The following is a 16,783-nucleotide window of genomic DNA, read 5'->3' as shown; positions in this document are numbered from 1 at the left end:
AGAGAGATTGCTCTTTGAAATATGCATAGATTATCCTGGTTAGCACCTACTACTGTGTTTTCATTTGTAAAATAATTGCCAGAAGCCTTCCCAGAGACGTGGTACTTTAGTTAGGCACATTGTGAGCTTCTGAAATGGAAGTTTCGAGTATTGTAAGATAAAATCTGTTCATTAGGAATTCTGTGGGACATGGGTTTAGAATGTACTGATGCAGGGGCCTCTGGGTGGCTCAGTTGGTTAAGCGTCCCACTCTTGATTTCCGCTCAGATTATGATCTCATGGTTCGTGAGTTCAAGCCCCACATTGGGTTCTGTGCTGGCAGCATGGAGCCTGCTTGGGATTCTCTCTCTCTCTCTGCCCCTCCCTGGCTCACACCCTCTTCTCTTTCAAAAAATAAACGTTAAACATTTTTTTTAAATGTATTGATGCAGATCACAGTAACAACATTTAGTATTTCATAGCCCTGTCCTGAGAGCATCCAGAATACCCTAGTGTGTAGCCTTGAGGACACAGGTTCCAGTTCATATGTTGTTCATATACACGTTTACTTCAACAGTTGCAGCAGAGATAATTTCCATGGAGCTCCTGGAGACCTTTGCTCTCCCTGCCTTCTTTAACAATCACACATCCTTAGTATCATTACCACTAAAATTATTCATTCTGCTTAAATTTGAAATTGTTAAAACTTTCTTCCTTCTTCAAGTAGTTAACTCAGAATTTCTCGCTGTAAATGGAAGTTTCAAACACATCCAGTACGAAGTAAAGAACTTTGGTCTAGAAATACATATTGTTATCCAAGCTGCAAATTATCCCTTACCTCGTCCTGAAAGATTTCAAACAGAATGAGAGAGGGGGAAAAAGCATCTTTGGCAAACCAGATACTTGTGTATTTAAGGACTTACTAAGATGTATTGCCTGGGTGTGTGTGTGTGTGTGTGTGTGTGTGTGTGTTTGTGTGTGTGTGTGTGTGTGTGTTGCAAGCATGGTCAGATGCTGATGATTACAAGTCATATAGGGACAATGTTTTTCAAATCTTGGATGGGTTATGTGCAGGAAGGAAGTCTACTAAGGTTACTTATTGTAGTAAGTAATAGGTATGGTGGCTGTCAGTGTTTGAGCACTCAAATTCTGCTAACTCGTGAGCTTTCTCTTGATTGAAGTCTGTCATTTCTTAATCTTAACCCCCCACACACCCCATACCTTCGCGCTCACTCGCTCACTCGCTCTCTCTCTCTCTCTCTCTGTCCTCAGGAGCAGAGGTAATAATCAGTTTCATCTAGCCAGATATATGTGTTTCAGCATCTTGGGGGAGATAAACATTATTTTTGTGAATTGGAGTGTGTAGAATCGGAAGTAATCTCTCAAATGGAGGCAACTTGGTGAAATGAAAAACAGAGGAGAGATTTGAATTCTAGCCCTATTTATTTGTCACGTACCTTGGGCAAATTGACACAATCTGACTTTCGATTTCTCATCTGTAAAGCAAGGTCAGTGCCAATCAGGATTAATCGACAGAATGACACATCTTGACGCACATGAAAGGGCATTGTTGTTGTCAAGTCCTAAACACGTGTGTCGCTGCTACTTCCAACACTTTTCTTTCTCTCAGATCATTAAAGGGAACAACAGTTCATCAACCCCAAATATGAAAACAAAATCAGAAGGTCATGATTTGCCACTTTGATTTCCTCCCCCCAGAAAGAAGTGGGGCATAGGTGTCACACGTCCTCTGGATCTGTCTCTTTCCGATCTTTAGCTAAAAGCCGTAGAAAGACTAATGGTTATACTAACACCTGAGTCAAAGGTATGGTGATTATAGACTGCCCACATAACTTTCCAAAAATTCTGAATGGTTTTCTTACCTCCTTTTCCTCTTCTTCCTGTCTACTTTCTGTGCATTTTGCTGATGCTCTTGGGACAGCCATTTGAGGATGTACCTTTTGCCTTGCACGTGATCAGTCCTTTCTTTATTATGTATATGTGTGTGTCTGCGTGTGTGCGCACATATGAGACAGAGAGAGGGGGATTGAGAGAGTGAGTTCAGAGGAATTTTCAAGATTTTGAGCCATTATTTAAATTCAGGTATTGACATTTGCAGCCTTGGCATACAGGCAAGACTTTTTTGATGAGAACCATGGCAAGATTTGGACCAAATGAGGGAATATTGTAGCATGCAAGATGCCGAACAGATCATTTGTCAGGAGCAGGAACGTATTGCTTCTGCACAACTTATTTTATACATGATCTAACTTTATATGATTCTGTTCACTGCCTGCTGGGGTGTGTTGTGTGTATTATTCTTTGTTCCACCGAGTTTCAAAATGCTAACTAGCACAAGTTCATTAATCCCGATGAAATTCTTGGTAAGTATGTGGTAAGCATTAATATCTTTTCCTCACATTTTTATGCTGAATATAATTGTATGTTTCAGTTTCTTACCCCCATCTCTTTCTCACTGGCAACGTTGCTCAGACAGTCCTCTGCATACATAACTTATGCCATTATGATGATATTAATGCTGCATTTATCAAATTGCATGACCATCTGGCTTTTTGACATGTATGTCTTCTCCTTCAGCTGTTTTTAGACCTGACATGTATCAACACAACCTTGGCAATTAAACCAGGACAGTATTTTTTTTTTTGAAAATGCATTATATTCATCATTTAAAAAAAATTCACAAATTTTGTGAGGCTTAAATGATCACGTATGTTACACCAACTAAGAAACCATGGTTCAGAAAGAATAAGTCACGTGTTCAGGCTCTTACTTGAGTGTCAGGGACAGAGCACAATTTGGAAACTTTTTTGATCTGACTCCCAAATTAATGCCTGCCTTGTGGATTTTAATGTAGGCCATAGAAATCCGAGGCTGTTAAGATCTGTTTGTAAAATTATGCGTCATGAATTAACTTCAGAGGAGTTCAGGAAGAGGCACATCCTGGTTATGGATGCTCCATCTTGAGAAAAAGGAATGCTTTTAATACATACCTGGCAAATTTCATTCCTTAGTTCCAATAGTGATTACGTTGTTCTCATACTGTCCTCTTCATCTTTAAAGTTTATTTTTTAACTTATTTTGAGAGACAGACCAAGCAAGGAGAGGTGGGGCAGAGATAAAGGGAGATAAGAGAATCCCAAACAGGCTGACATGGGGCTCAAACCAACAAACCCTGAGATCGTGACCTGAGCCGAAACCAAGAGGCGAACACTCAACAGACTAAACCACCCAGGCGCCCCCTCTCTTCATCTTCAGAGAGCCTTAAAAGTCAACACTTGAGTGATTCACTGAGCACAAGTTCATAGGAAAATTTTGAGTTCTAGTCTTAGTTCATTCATTTCTGAATCAACAAGAAATCAGATTTTAGCTGGACATTGGCTGTGAAAACCAGGTTTGGTGATCATTTGTATAAGATTTTTTTTTCAGTTGACATTTAAATTTTAGTAGAATTGACTTTCTTTTTTTTAAATTTTTTTTTTTCAACGTTTATTTATTTTCGGGACAGAGAGAGACAGAGCATGAACGGGGGAGGGTCAGAGAGAGAGGGAGACACAGAATCGGAAACAGGCTCCAGGCTCTGAGCCATCAGCCCAGAGCCTGATGCGGGGCTCGAACTCACGGACCGCGAGATCATGACCTGGCTGAAGTCGGACGCTTAACCGACGCGCCACCCAGGCGCCCCTAGAATTGACTTTCTTTAACAAAGTTGTAGTTTTTCTTTTCTGATCAGGGCTCTGGCCCTAATTATGAAGGCTAGTGCATTGTGACATGGAAAGCAAGACGCTGTAGAGGAAGAAAGTATAAGATGTGGAGGCAGATGGACCGGTTTGAATCTCCTCTCTAGGAATCTAGACTATGTCCTTTCTGCTTTCTGATGACACATAGTCAGCTTTTTCTCTGGAGCTCCACCCAGATCAGAGGCAATGTTTTAGTGTCTTCCATTTGAGGGTATTGAGCTCTTTGTACTTGTGAGTAAAGTTTTGGGGAAACAAGGATGATAGATTGATCTGTGTCCTTGACAGTGAGCAAACCTTCTATTTCACATGATAGGAGATACCTATCTCCCTTTTATTCACGTACACATATGTGTACAGAAATTCCTGAAATTTGAAACCCACTATTTAAATCAGGTACTGGTTTTCCTAGTAAGACATAAAGACATACTAGTTTGTTTTATATTGCTTTTGTGTTGGCAAGCATGCAATCTTTAGCTACAAAATGCGTAATCTGAGTATAGGAATTAAGCTTCTTTTTGGAATTTGCTTGTACCTTCTATATCATTAAATATTGACTATAGGGGAGGTGGGTTGGAGGATGTGTTAAATGGGTGATGGGGATTAAGGATGAGCACCAGGTGTTGTATGGAAGTGATGAATCACTATATTGTATACCTGAAACTAACATTACATTGTTTGTTAACTAACTGGAATTTAAATAAAAGCTTTTTTAAAAATTGACCCTGGGGATGATTCACATCTTTATCTTAAAAAAAATATATGAATAGAATAGAATAGAATTGGACACAAAACCGTAGAATTAGGCACAAAAGTATTTAGAATGTTTTCTTATTTGTATGAGTAATGGCTAACATGTAAGGAATACTATGGGCCAGGGACAACACTAACAACATTATGCAAATAGTCTTACTAACTTTTCATTCTACAGGTATTTGCTGAGCACCTGGTATGTTCAGGATACCGATAAAGAAGTGTGTGTGAGATGGTGTAGAAAGTCATGAACCTTTATACGAGACTGTGGAAGAAGCAGGTCATCTGATGGCAGGACTGCTAGGGAAGTAAAGGTGAGACGGGGGCCTTCTGGCTGGGGTGGTTATGATGGCTTGTGACAAGGGTGATACTTAAATTGGATCATGAGTAGTAGTGAGAACTTTAAAACGGGAGTTGTGAGAGAGCCATAGCTCGGGATAGGCAAAAGAACTGAAGAGCAAATGTGGAGAGGACAGATTAAAATTCCTTAATCTACAATACCAGTTTTGAATGAATATGGGTATATTGCATGCCTAATGAGAAATTGAAAATCGGTCTCCCCCAAAACAAAAATAAAAACAGAAACAAACCCATGCCATCCCTTAGAGGTACGATTGCCCTTATTTGAACATTTACATCTCATCTTGAATATCATTGCTTTTTTTTTTATCCTGACTTTTTCCTCAAACACAGTTTTCAAAACAGAGACTGTCGTATTTAGTAAACTCTGTCAGAGACATCCTGAGCCAGGCTACCCAACTGCCACTTTGCTTTATATCTTTAAAAGTCAATTCCGTGACTTTCCTCTCTGTGTATGTTGACTATTGTCCCATACCTCTCAAAAGTATGAAGAATGCACGTGTGTCTCCAAAGGCAAACTGGCCACATGTCATCCCTGCGATGGCCGGAGGGGATGGCCTGGAAGAGCTGTGGCCAGTGAGGAGGGACCAGACTCCTTGGAAGATGATGGCCACTGCAGAGTGCACACTCCACTCAGATCAGGTGCGTGTGTACAGAGGAAGAAGTTTCCTTCTTTCCTCCAACGTGCTTCCAATTGGTTTAGGAATTAAATTGACATGAGGCAGATTAACAGGATAAAAAAAAATAACACAGTGCACACAGAGGCACAGTAATGATATTGAGACTTCAAGAAATGACCGGGGCAGACAGTTTTTATACTTTCTCGACAAAGTGACAATAAATCTGTGAGGAAGTGCCAGGAAAAGAAAATGTAACTATGGGAGTTGCAGTTAGTAAAGAATTCTAAACAGAATTTGGGCTGGGACGGTAAAATAGTAAAAAAGTAACAAGGGTTGTGTTTCAAACCTCCTTGGCTCAAATTTCCTATCTCTGGTGATAGAGATTCTCTTTACCTCCCATTCACATTGGAGATTTCTTGCTTTCTGGAGACTAATGCAGGTGTTGGGGTGGGGGTGGTGGCAATCAGAGTGCTCTTTTAACCCTGGATGTCTCTCAGATAACTTTTATTTAAAATAATCAATATGTCAATGTAGCACATTTGGGAGCAGCTGGCTGTCGGCCCCTACAGATGCAATAGTTGAAGCTTGGCAAGAAACAAAGGTGAAATCTTAACTACGTGAGGTTATACTGAAAGAATAGGGCTTACTCTAAAATCCGGGTAGGAATAAAAGGACCTGAATACTCTTGTAGGAAATCCTACCTGTACTTTTACATGTACATCAAAGCTGTCATGTCTCTGTTTCTGCTGAGATCTACTGAATATGTTTATACTACCTTATATCAGTAATGTGCCTTTTACTGTTCAAAATGCTTCGCTTTGGAAGAATTTTGTCATATACTTCAGTTTATTATCATCATAGTCCTCAGAGATGAGAAGGACAGGTATTGCCTACACGTTACTCTGTTCTCCGGTTGTTGACCTCTTTTTCTTCTTTTCATGATGTCCACCCATTCCTATGCATGCCACATGTAGCGTCACCAACATACCATCTCCGGCTTGCTCTCCAGGAAGAATGAATACGTGGAAGATGACGTTTGATTCTTCCTGCTGGCCGCTGACCCTAGAGAGACATCATGGACAACATGGACACTCACTTCAACATGAGGCTACTGAGACGTGTTATCAGGTAATTGGCTAGTCATGCTGTGCCCAATAGCTGAAGGCTTCCCGATAGCTGAAGGCTTGATGGTTCTAGGCATCTTCCCTAATTAGGATGAGAGAGGACACGGGAACCCAAACTCATGGGTCATCTGACCCAGGGCTTGCCTGTTTGAAAGGTCACAGGTCTCTGTTTAACTCTTCACTTCGCACACTCTCTAGATTAGAATCAAGGCACTTTTGTCACGCTGGTTTGGAAACACTGCTCTACTCTGTACTCGTCCTTCCCTTCATGTTGCTGGGTAGGTGGAGGGATATTGAACTGGGCAGCCTTGGGTTCTCCAACTGGCAACCAAAACTACATTCAGGGATGGTCCTCAGGCCCCACATTTAAATAATCTGGGGTGTTTTAAGTAAATTTTGCCTGTAGAATTAGTGTTCATTCTGTTGATGGGTGTAGGGGAGTGAGCAAGGATATTTATGTTTTAATAACCTCCAAATGATTCTTACTAACACTAAAGTTTGAAAAACATTTCCCTAGAGGATTCTTCTATAGGCTTCCACGAACTTTCTGAGCTTGCCTACACATTGTGTGTACTTTTTTTTTTTTCTGGAAAGAATTGAGGTCCACAGCTTTCAATAACTTCTTAAAGGAATATGAATACAGTGGGGTAAGACCCTCTGAAACAGGCTGGTGGACAGATGATAATGTACACATAAGGTGTCAGAAAGAGGAAAGACGATATTTTTCCCTGGGAAGCAGTTTTTCTACTGTTGAAACAAATACTTCATTTTGTAGTTTTGTAATTTTGTAATTACATTCCCATTTTGTAGTGGGACCATCTTGGTACCATCTTTCTTGGTTATCCACATAAACAAGATTTGTGTTCTAAGGATAAAATACGGTGTACTCTTTTAACTATAACATATTGATCGGTAGCAAAGACTTTGGAAAAGGCTTCTTGGGTTTGAAATACTGCTTTATCATTTATTAGCTCTGTGACTTCATGAAAATAACTTACTCTATGCCTCTGTTTCCTCATATGTAAAAATATTCTTCTTAAAGGGTTCTTCCTAACCCCTCTTAAAGGGTTGTTACAGTTGTAAATGGGTTGGTAAACATATAGCCCTTAACACAGTACCTGGCACATGGTAATAAACATTAGATCTATTATTATTATTATTATTATTATTATTATTATTTATTGTTGTTACTGTCATTCAATTAATAACACTCATCATAGTATATCTAATGTCCACAATGTCCACTTAGCAGATATGTAATATATATTATCTCTCATCTATAATTATGCTGTCTCCTTTGTCCATTTTCACATCTTAGAGCACTGAGGTCATCTCTCTCTCTTTTTTTTTTTTTTTTTTTTTTTTTTTTTTTAGAGAGAAAGAGTGCCCACATGCATGCCAGCAAGGGAGAAACAGAGGGAGGGAGGAGGGAGGGAGGGAGAGAGAGAAAGAGAGAGAGAGAGAGAGAGGGAGGATCTTAAGCAGGCTCCATACCTAGTGTGGAGCTTGACATGGGGCTCGAGCTCACAACCATGAGATCATAACCTAACCCCAAATCAAGTGTCATCCACTTAGTTGACTGAACCACCCATGTGTCTCCCCTTCCTTATCTTTAAAAAGTGTTTTTGTTCTTTTTTTCTATATAGCCCTCACAGCATTTATACCTATTCACTGAGAGTGAATACTTGCTAAATTCTTGCTGGGTGATTTTGGATTTTGTTTTTGTTTTTGTTTTTGTTTTTTTTTTTTTGGACTTTTCTTGGTCCTCAAAAGCAAGAATACCCATGACCTTGTGCATGAATGTAATAAAATATTATACAGCCATTAAATGTATTGTAGACCTGTATTTAATGTCTTAGCAAATTTACACAGCAAAGCAAAAGTTAAAAACATAAAATTTTAAAATAGTAGGATTTTAAGTTCCATGAAGGTAGAAATCTTTGTCTGTTGTGTATATATCTTAAATATATAACAGGGCATCTGGTACATAATAGAGGCTCAGTATACTTTGTTGAATACAATTCTATTTTTGTAAAAGAAATAAAATGTATAAAAATTTGGAAAAATAGGACTAAAATGTTATTGATTATGGCTTTTTAACTATCATTTAAATTGTGGGGTTTTTGGTGATTCTTCTATGAATATATGCTATTTCTGTTACTTAAAATATTTTATTTTTTAATTAATTTTTTTTAAGTTTATTTATTTTGAGACAGAGAGAGAAAGCATGAGTGGGGTAGGGGCAGAGAGAGCGGGAGAGAGAATTCCTAGAAGGCTCTGTGCTATCATTGTGGAGCCTAACAGGGGACTCAGACTCACAAACTGTGAGATCATGACCTAGGCCAAAATCAGGAGTCAGACGTTTAACCAACTGAGTCATCCAGGCACCCCCCAAAATATTTTAAACTTAACAAAAAAGATTATGAACCTTATAAGCTTCATTATGCTTCATTCAAGGAACCTAAATTTGACCCCAGAAAAATCTCTCTCCAATAACTAGTGTTCGTAGATAGTTTTGATGAAAGAGGTAGTAAGGTCACTTTGTGTTTTTTCTTCTTGATTGTGTGATAGCAGACATTCTGGGCCTTTCCTCATCAGTTTCTTTAATTAGAAAAGAGACAGAGTTACTTGCACCAAGACTGTATACAATACACTAGACATTCTGGGGACCTGTAATCCCAACAAAGAAAAAATGTATCTCAATTTAAATCTCAGACATTCACTTGATCTTGACATTCATCTACGTGTTTACCTACACATACATATTCATATACATACACACACTTACACTGCACACCGTTAACCATATGTATACATTGTGAGTCAGGCATTCATATTCTACCTGAAACTCCTTACCCATGAACGTGAGTCATTAGAAGGTGTCACGTGGCTGTGGAAAAGAACGTGGCTGATTGAATTGTTTAAATCAAAGGCAACCTCAGACAAAGGGAAAGAGAAAGAGAAGGTAGAGAGGGGCTGAGGTAGAGAAAGAGAAAGAGAAAGACCAAAAGACTATGATAGAACCAAAGTGAGAGAGAGGGAGAAGCAGGAGGGAGGGAGAGGGAGCGGGGCAAAGAGGCTATGTCAGAAGCATGGAGACCAAGAGAACCAAAGAGAGAATCAGAGGCAGAGTGAGAAACTGAGCAAATCCAGTGACAAGGTAGAACTTGTAATTCATCAGTGTTTTGACAAGTTCCAGAGTAGAACTTGATCTTACACTGACTAGAACTTTTCCTACTCATGAGTTTGTTTGTTTTTTTAAGTGTTAGTATGAGTTCTAGTTTTCTTTTCATAGGTACCATGTCTTACTACTAAAAGTCCCGACACATATGCCAGATTGTGGGGCTCAGGGTAACCAGTAGCCACCACAGTCCCCTTTTGAAGGTGTGTGCATGTGACTTCTGACTTTACAAAGAGAAGGGTATTTCGATTTTTTTCTCCTTTGTCTTGGAATGGGTTTTACTTTTGAAACAGTATTCACCATAGTGGTTAGATTCTGGCAGCCCACGAAAGCCTAGACTGTTCGAGCTTATGTTGTAATTTAGATGTCCAGAGGGTTAATTTTATAGGCACATCTGGGCATACAACTAGAATTAGTAATTTCATTCCTGGTGAAAACTGTACATTTGACGAGATGTGGGGGCCCCAAAGACTTGGATGTATTTGTTTTCTTTTTTGACTCTGTAGATGCTCAACAAAGGTAGTCGGTAGCTTACCTAACCACACATGCTTATTCTTCTTTATGGCGAAAAACAAAGTGACTTAGGATTTTTTTTTCCTCTTTGAAGAAACTAGCACAGGTCAATCACTGTGCATTTTTGCTGTCTTTAAAAGGTGCATTTTGTTTAGCAGGGCTGCATAAAGGGTACACTCAACCAACAATACATTTTATAAGAAACTTTTAACAGTTGTTAATTTGGGACATGAGACCATTGCGCACTACAGGGGCGGGCAGCCTATGTCCCCTGGAACAAATTTGGTTTGCTGCCTGTTTTCCAAAGTAAAGTTTGATTGGAACACCACCACATTCATTCGTTTTTGCATATCATCTTTAGCTGTTTTTTGATGCACCGGCAGATTTGAGTAGCTAGGACAGTGACTGTATGTCCCTGCAACACCTAAAATACTTCCGATCTGGCCCTTTGCAAGAAAAGTTTTCTGACTACGGGCCTAGATCATGGGGAGGAATTGTTTATCCATTCCTTTTATATTTGTCTGTGCTGTTTTGATTTTTTTCCCCATGTGTATGTATTCCTTTTTTAATAAAACTATTAAAACATCTTAAATGATTGTGCTATTGTTAAGATGTAGCCTTTGCCCCCGAGGTTACATAATTACATAGTAGAGGAAGTAGACAGCTATGCAGACACCAAAAATGCAATTTATAGAGTGATAAGTGCATAATAAGTATAATGAAGATTGTGCAAAGTCCTGGGAGAACAAAAATGGGTGAGAAGTCAACTATCGTCTGTGGGAGAGGGAAGGAGTGATGGTATAAGGAATTGATATTTGAGTTAGCCTTTGAACAAGATTAGGGATTTGCCAAGCTAGGGACTGTTGGGAGAGGAAAGGATATCTAGAGCCATTTTCCCCTCCCTTTTATGAGACCTAAGTCCACCTTGTGGTTCTTAGTGCATTTAACAGGATGTGATGAGTCATTCTTCCTTTTTAGTCTCCTCTATGTCCATGCCATTTGGGACTCAGTCTTTAAATGCCATGTTTGATTTCCTTTTTCCTTTTGAGCATCACGTCTCTGACTAGGCCAAAGAATCTGACTTCCCAAACAGACTTGCCTTAAATCTTAAACATTTGCTCTGTCATCATTTCACGGTAGAATTTCACTAGCATGTTGTGAGGGAGTTGTGATATTTGTTATGTTGCTCCTTTTATACAAGATGGGAATGGATGATTTGTCATTTTCTTGGCATGTGTCCTGAACAATGCACTGTTGGGATCCATTATGACAAGTCCATTATCATTTTCTCTTAGTGCACTATTGTTACCCTGGGAAATATGATGGTATTCGAAACAGGGAATGACATCATTATTATCTACAGCCAACCTGTTAAATACATATAAATGTAAGAGTACCTAAGTTAGGTACTCTTATCTCTTGATTTTTAACCTTACCAGCTTTCCCAGAGCTGCTCCCAAAGAAGAAAGTTAACTCTTACCAGACTTTGTAAAAATTATTTTTTTCTCCAATGACTCCTATCCATCTCTTCTTTCCACCAAATAATTTTTTTAAGTGTACATTGAAAAGTGTCCATATTGTTACTGTGCTGCTTGTAGGATTTTCATAAATGAACACACCTGTGTAGCCAGCATTCTAGTCAAGAAAAGAACATTAGCAGCTCCCCAGAGGCTTGACTCGTAGCCGCCCCACCATAGTCAGTAGTCAGTTCCTTCCCTTAGGATAACCTGTTTTGACTTTAAATAGCATAAGTTAATTTTACTTGCTTTAAACCTCATATAAAGTTTGTATAAATGGAATCTAATTCTACGTCCTTTTTTTATACCCATCTTTTTTCAATATTATGTTTTTGAGTTTCTTTCATATTGTATTTGTTTGTGAATTATTTGAAGTTATATAATTTGAGATTAGTATGAGTTATCCTTACATAAATCTTCTCTTCTTTGTCATTTGGTCAACATGAGGACCCATCTCCAATGCTGAGGGCAGTTGTGCCCAGCTTTAGTAGATACTACTAAATATTTTTACAAAGTAATTCTACCAATTTATACTCACTTCAGCAGTAAATAAGAGTTTTGGTTACTACACATATACCAACACTTGATATTTTCCATTTTTTCATTTTATCTATCTTTTGATTATGGAATATGATTACATACTGATTTTAGTGTTTCCATGATTACTACTAAAGTTTGTTGTTCATTTGGATGTCCGTATCTCTTTTTTTGCAAATTATTTATTCAAATCTTTTGTATTTTATTCTGTTTCCTGTCTTTTTCTTACTGTTTTTTGGAAGTTTTTGTTTTTTGTTATATTTGTTGTTGTATATCAAATCTGGCTGAGTCATTTGTCATACATACATATATTTTCCTACATGTGATTTGACTTTTCACGATCCTAGGGGTGCCTTTTAATGTATAGAGCCTCTTGACTGTAATTTATTCCTGCATAGTTACTGCTGCTCAGAACTCTTGAGGGACTGGTTTAAGAAAACCAGACTACATCAAAGTCACCAAAAATGTTTTCCTATATTTTCTTATAAACTATTTAATACTTTATCTTCCACATTTCGATGTATAATGCATCTTGAATAGATTTTTGTGTGTGATATAACATGAAAGTAAAGATACATATACCCATGACTTTTCTCTGTGGCCCTCAGTTTCCCTTTTTCTTTATTGAGTGACCTTTGCCATAAATGTGTTGACTTATATTTATCAGTGTCTTTCTGGTGTCTCCATTCTGATCCATTAGTTGGTTTTCCTTATGTTAATGTCATATTATTTTAATTATATGGCTTCATCATAGGTCTTTGTATTGGCCATCTTCACATGTTTAGCAATCTTCTATTATATGCTAAACAACGTAGAAAATAATTCAGAGAATACAAATGATTGTTTCCAAAAGAGAAGTTTCCCTTTTCTTCTGTTAGGATCATAGGATGGGGAGCAGACCACGTTAGTCTTATCAGGGACTGATCTGGGTTTTGTCTGGGTTTTAGCGTTGGTAAGATTCAGTCTCTTTTGGCTAGCCCCTGTTGTCATGGTGTGATTCTCCATGGCTTTCTACTGAAATCCTGGTGTCTCTGGTTTCTTCACCCCCAGAAAACAGTTCAAAATTAATTTTTATTTTTTTTCACAGATGTTCATCTTAGCTTTGATCTTTTTTTAAATTTTTTTTTACATTTATTTATTTTTGAGAGACAGGGTGTGAGTGGGGGAGGGGCAGAGAGAGAGGGAGACACAGAATCTGAAGCAGGCTCCAGGTTCTGAGCTGTCAGCACAGAGCCCAGTGCAAGGCTCAAACCCACAAACTGAGATCATGACCTGAGCCGAAGTCAGACACCCAACCCATTGAGCCATCCAGTGCCCCGTAACTTTGATCTTCTACTCCAAGCGATACTCTTCTCTTGTCTCCTTCCCTTCCCCTTCCCCTTCCCCTTCCCCTTCCCCTTCCCTTCCTTCCTTCCCTCCTTTTCTTCCTTTTTTTCTTTCCTTTTTTGGTGGAAAATGGTTATGGTTTGGTGTCCACCAAACCCCCAACCTTGTCACTCCAGCAGTGTAAAAAAGCAGAAATGGCTGCTAGTCTATCTGCCAACTATGGAACTGTAGCTTTCTGCCAACAGTCCAGACCGGTCCTCAGACTCTAGCTTTTACCAATATTGGAATGTGCTCCCAGGTGAAATATGATTTAGATTCTCGGTATCAATTCACCATGCCTCCTAAGGCCTTCATGAGTTCCCTGCTCTGGGCCTCTGCCTCCTCCTCCTGGTGGGTTGCTTTTTTCCTTTCTTTCCTTTCCTTTTCTTTTTTTTTTTTTTTTTTCTATTTTAGTGTTGTTTTATTTTTGGGAGAGAGAGAGAGAGCATGAGCAGGAAAGGAACAGAGAGAGAGGGAGCCACAGAATCCAGGCTCTGAGCTATCAGCACAGAGCCCAACATGGGGCTCTAACTCACTGACCATGAGATCATGACATGAGTCTATGTCAGAAGCTTAACTGATTGAGCCATCCAGGCACCTGTGGTGGATCGTTTTCTAACTACAGCAAGACTGCAGGTTTGCCTCTTTGTGTTCCTGTACATCCTCAGAATTCAGCAAAAGTCTTGTGGAGCAAACTGGACATACAAATCTCTTAGAATAGAGGCAAGGTGAATAGTCAGAAGGCTAATTTAGGTAGGAAGTTATGGTGGCCAGAATTAGCAAGTTACTTATAAAGATGGATGGATGTAGGATAAAGTGGAAAAATTTGATACAGATTTTAGGATTTATAACCAGTAACCACGGGGGATCTAGGAAGGAAGGTGGGAAAAGGAAGAGTCAAGGCAGGTAATGCACATATTTCCATGTATGGCAATTGTGTGGCCAATGGCAATATGTGTTGTGATAGGGGATGAATTAGGGGTGCTGGATTTGGGTTTGCCTGTAAGGTGGTAGAAAGGCTGCTCTAGCCTGCTGTACTCTGCCTGTATTTGTACCTTGCAAGGCAGGTGAAGCCCCAATACCACCCAGGGCAACTGTGTGTGTGTGTGTGTGTGTGTGTGTGTGTGTGTGTGTGTGTTTACATATGTTCATGTGCATTCATGACTTCAGCTTGTTTAACTTGTTTACAAAAGTGCAGTCTCCTCTGGCTTCTGTCCTCACTGCAATATTTTGAATCAGTGGTGACCATACAGAGGCTTTTGATATGGGGGATTTTCTGTTGCTTGATTGAGTCTTGTGTGCTGAATAAACATGTGGTTTACCTATAAAGTCCATCTTGGACATCAAATACAAATCACAAGTGTTTTCCTACAAGTGCTTTCTGGAAAAAATTAAGGTGTAGATCAGAGACTCAACCAGTATTGTCATGAGCAAAGCAATCCCCAAATTTAGTGACCCCACAGTGGTTCATTTTAAACTCATCAACTCTTCATGGTGGCACAGAGATGAGCTGCCACTCTTGATTCCTTGTATCATCTGACCATCTCTCTGAAGCTTCCTGAATGAGGTATACATGATTAGTTCAAATGATCAAGGAAAATATGTGAATCAGGCTGCGGTAATCCTTAAATAAGTTCTGTCAAGAGAATTGGCGAATAACCTGAGCTCTAGCTACAACTGCTCAGCCAGTTATATACTGAGCCTACTACTAATGGAATCATTTGTGCTTTTCCACCCTTTCTTGAAATATCCTAATGTCTCAATTCTCATAAAAGTCTGTAAGATGCACATGCTAATTCTACAGCCAAGAGAACTTTTTATGTTAGAAAGTTAATAAAGAAACCCTTCAAAATCTTTTGCCCCACCCCCATAGACTATTAGTCCCTTAAATTAACAAGTGTCCTGGAATCTTACAAGTGAGAGGTTCATTTATTCAATCTGCAATGAATTAGTAAGTGAATGAGAAATGAAGGCTGCCCCTTCATTGCTGATTTTCTTCTCTCACATCTTGCTTCCTCAAAGTTCTTCTTTATTTAAGCATCTCAGGAGAGAACTGAAGATGAGGTTTGGGTCTCGATGTGGGAGACTGAGAGGGTGCAAAGTGGTGTATAAGGAACATAGAGAATGTGTTCCTGATCATCAGTGATTTGGCTGGTGCCTCACCGTTAATGACCTTTAATGCTCCATTCCCACTGGAGGTTATAAATGTGACTGGTGGAAAAACCTAAGAAATAAGCTAAACTGTCTTTGTAAAAGCATGCCTTTTGATTGAATTGAGGAGCTTCCGTTAATAGTAATAGTCAACAAAAAGTATCAGGGCTATTTAGGTAAAGCAGGGACTTTTCTCTCACTGATGAACTTTTAACAGAATCCCACAAGGTCTTATTTTCTATCTCAGGCTGTATGGCAAGGTCACCCCAAGGCTCGGCATCTCTGAATATCCAGGTGTCTGCCAGTGAATCTCTTGCCATTCTAGCATGAGTAGGTGGCTTCCGGTCAAATCCAGTTCTTCTGAAAACAGATTGCTGTTTTACACTGTCTTGACATCACAGAACTGCTCGTGCTGCTGACTGACTTCAGAACTTTACTGAAACTATCCCTGTGACATTGGTAATTCCTTAAGTGCCAAGGACTGGCTGAGTTCATTCCTACCATAGCAACAGCTACTTGTGTGATCCATATTTTTCTTTCTTTTTTTCTTCCTTCCTTCCTTCCTTCCTTCCTTCCTTCCTTCCTTCCTTCCTTCCTTCCTATTACCTATCTTATCTTATCTATCTATCTATCTATCTATCTATCTATCTATCTATCTCCAGAGGCTCATTTTGATTAAAAAAATGAATCTGTTCTATTCCTTTTGAAAAGGCTTGCCTCCACCAATTTTACTTAGTCTCTGGATTTTGGGTTCCTCAGTGTCTATGAGAAGGTAACATGGAAACCATACCTTAGAGAAACCAACTTGCTTCCTTGAGAAGAAGGACATTGTTTTCATGAAAAGTGATGGCAAGCATCAGTAAAATTATATGAGGGAGAGTAAAGCATCTCATCATTGTAGAGTCAGGCTTATCCCATTTATGAGCTC

The 16,783-nt window shown here is 39.1% G+C and overlaps 1 protein-coding gene across 1 annotated transcript in view; it reads left to right on the top strand.

Annotated features, from left to right (window-relative positions):
- Positions 1–16,783, top strand: part of LOC123577308 (translation initiation factor IF-2-like) — a 160,360-nt gene that overhangs the window by 85,239 nt on the left and 58,338 nt on the right. The window contains exons 5-7 of the mRNA XM_045439394.1: positions 4,666–4,801; positions 5,333–5,489; positions 6,442–6,595. The gene's annotated coding sequence lies outside the window, so the exon portion shown is untranslated. The remainder of the gene's footprint in view (positions 1–4,665; positions 4,802–5,332; positions 5,490–6,441; positions 6,596–16,783) is intronic.

The sequence above is a fragment of the Leopardus geoffroyi genome, chromosome D2, assembly GCF_018350155.1.
Source record: "Leopardus geoffroyi isolate Oge1 chromosome D2, O.geoffroyi_Oge1_pat1.0, whole genome shotgun sequence".
Lineage (NCBI taxonomy): Eukaryota > Metazoa > Chordata > Mammalia > Carnivora > Felidae > Leopardus > Leopardus geoffroyi.
Note: the sequence above shows the minus strand (reverse complement) of the source record. Positions and strands in the feature narration are given on the sequence as shown.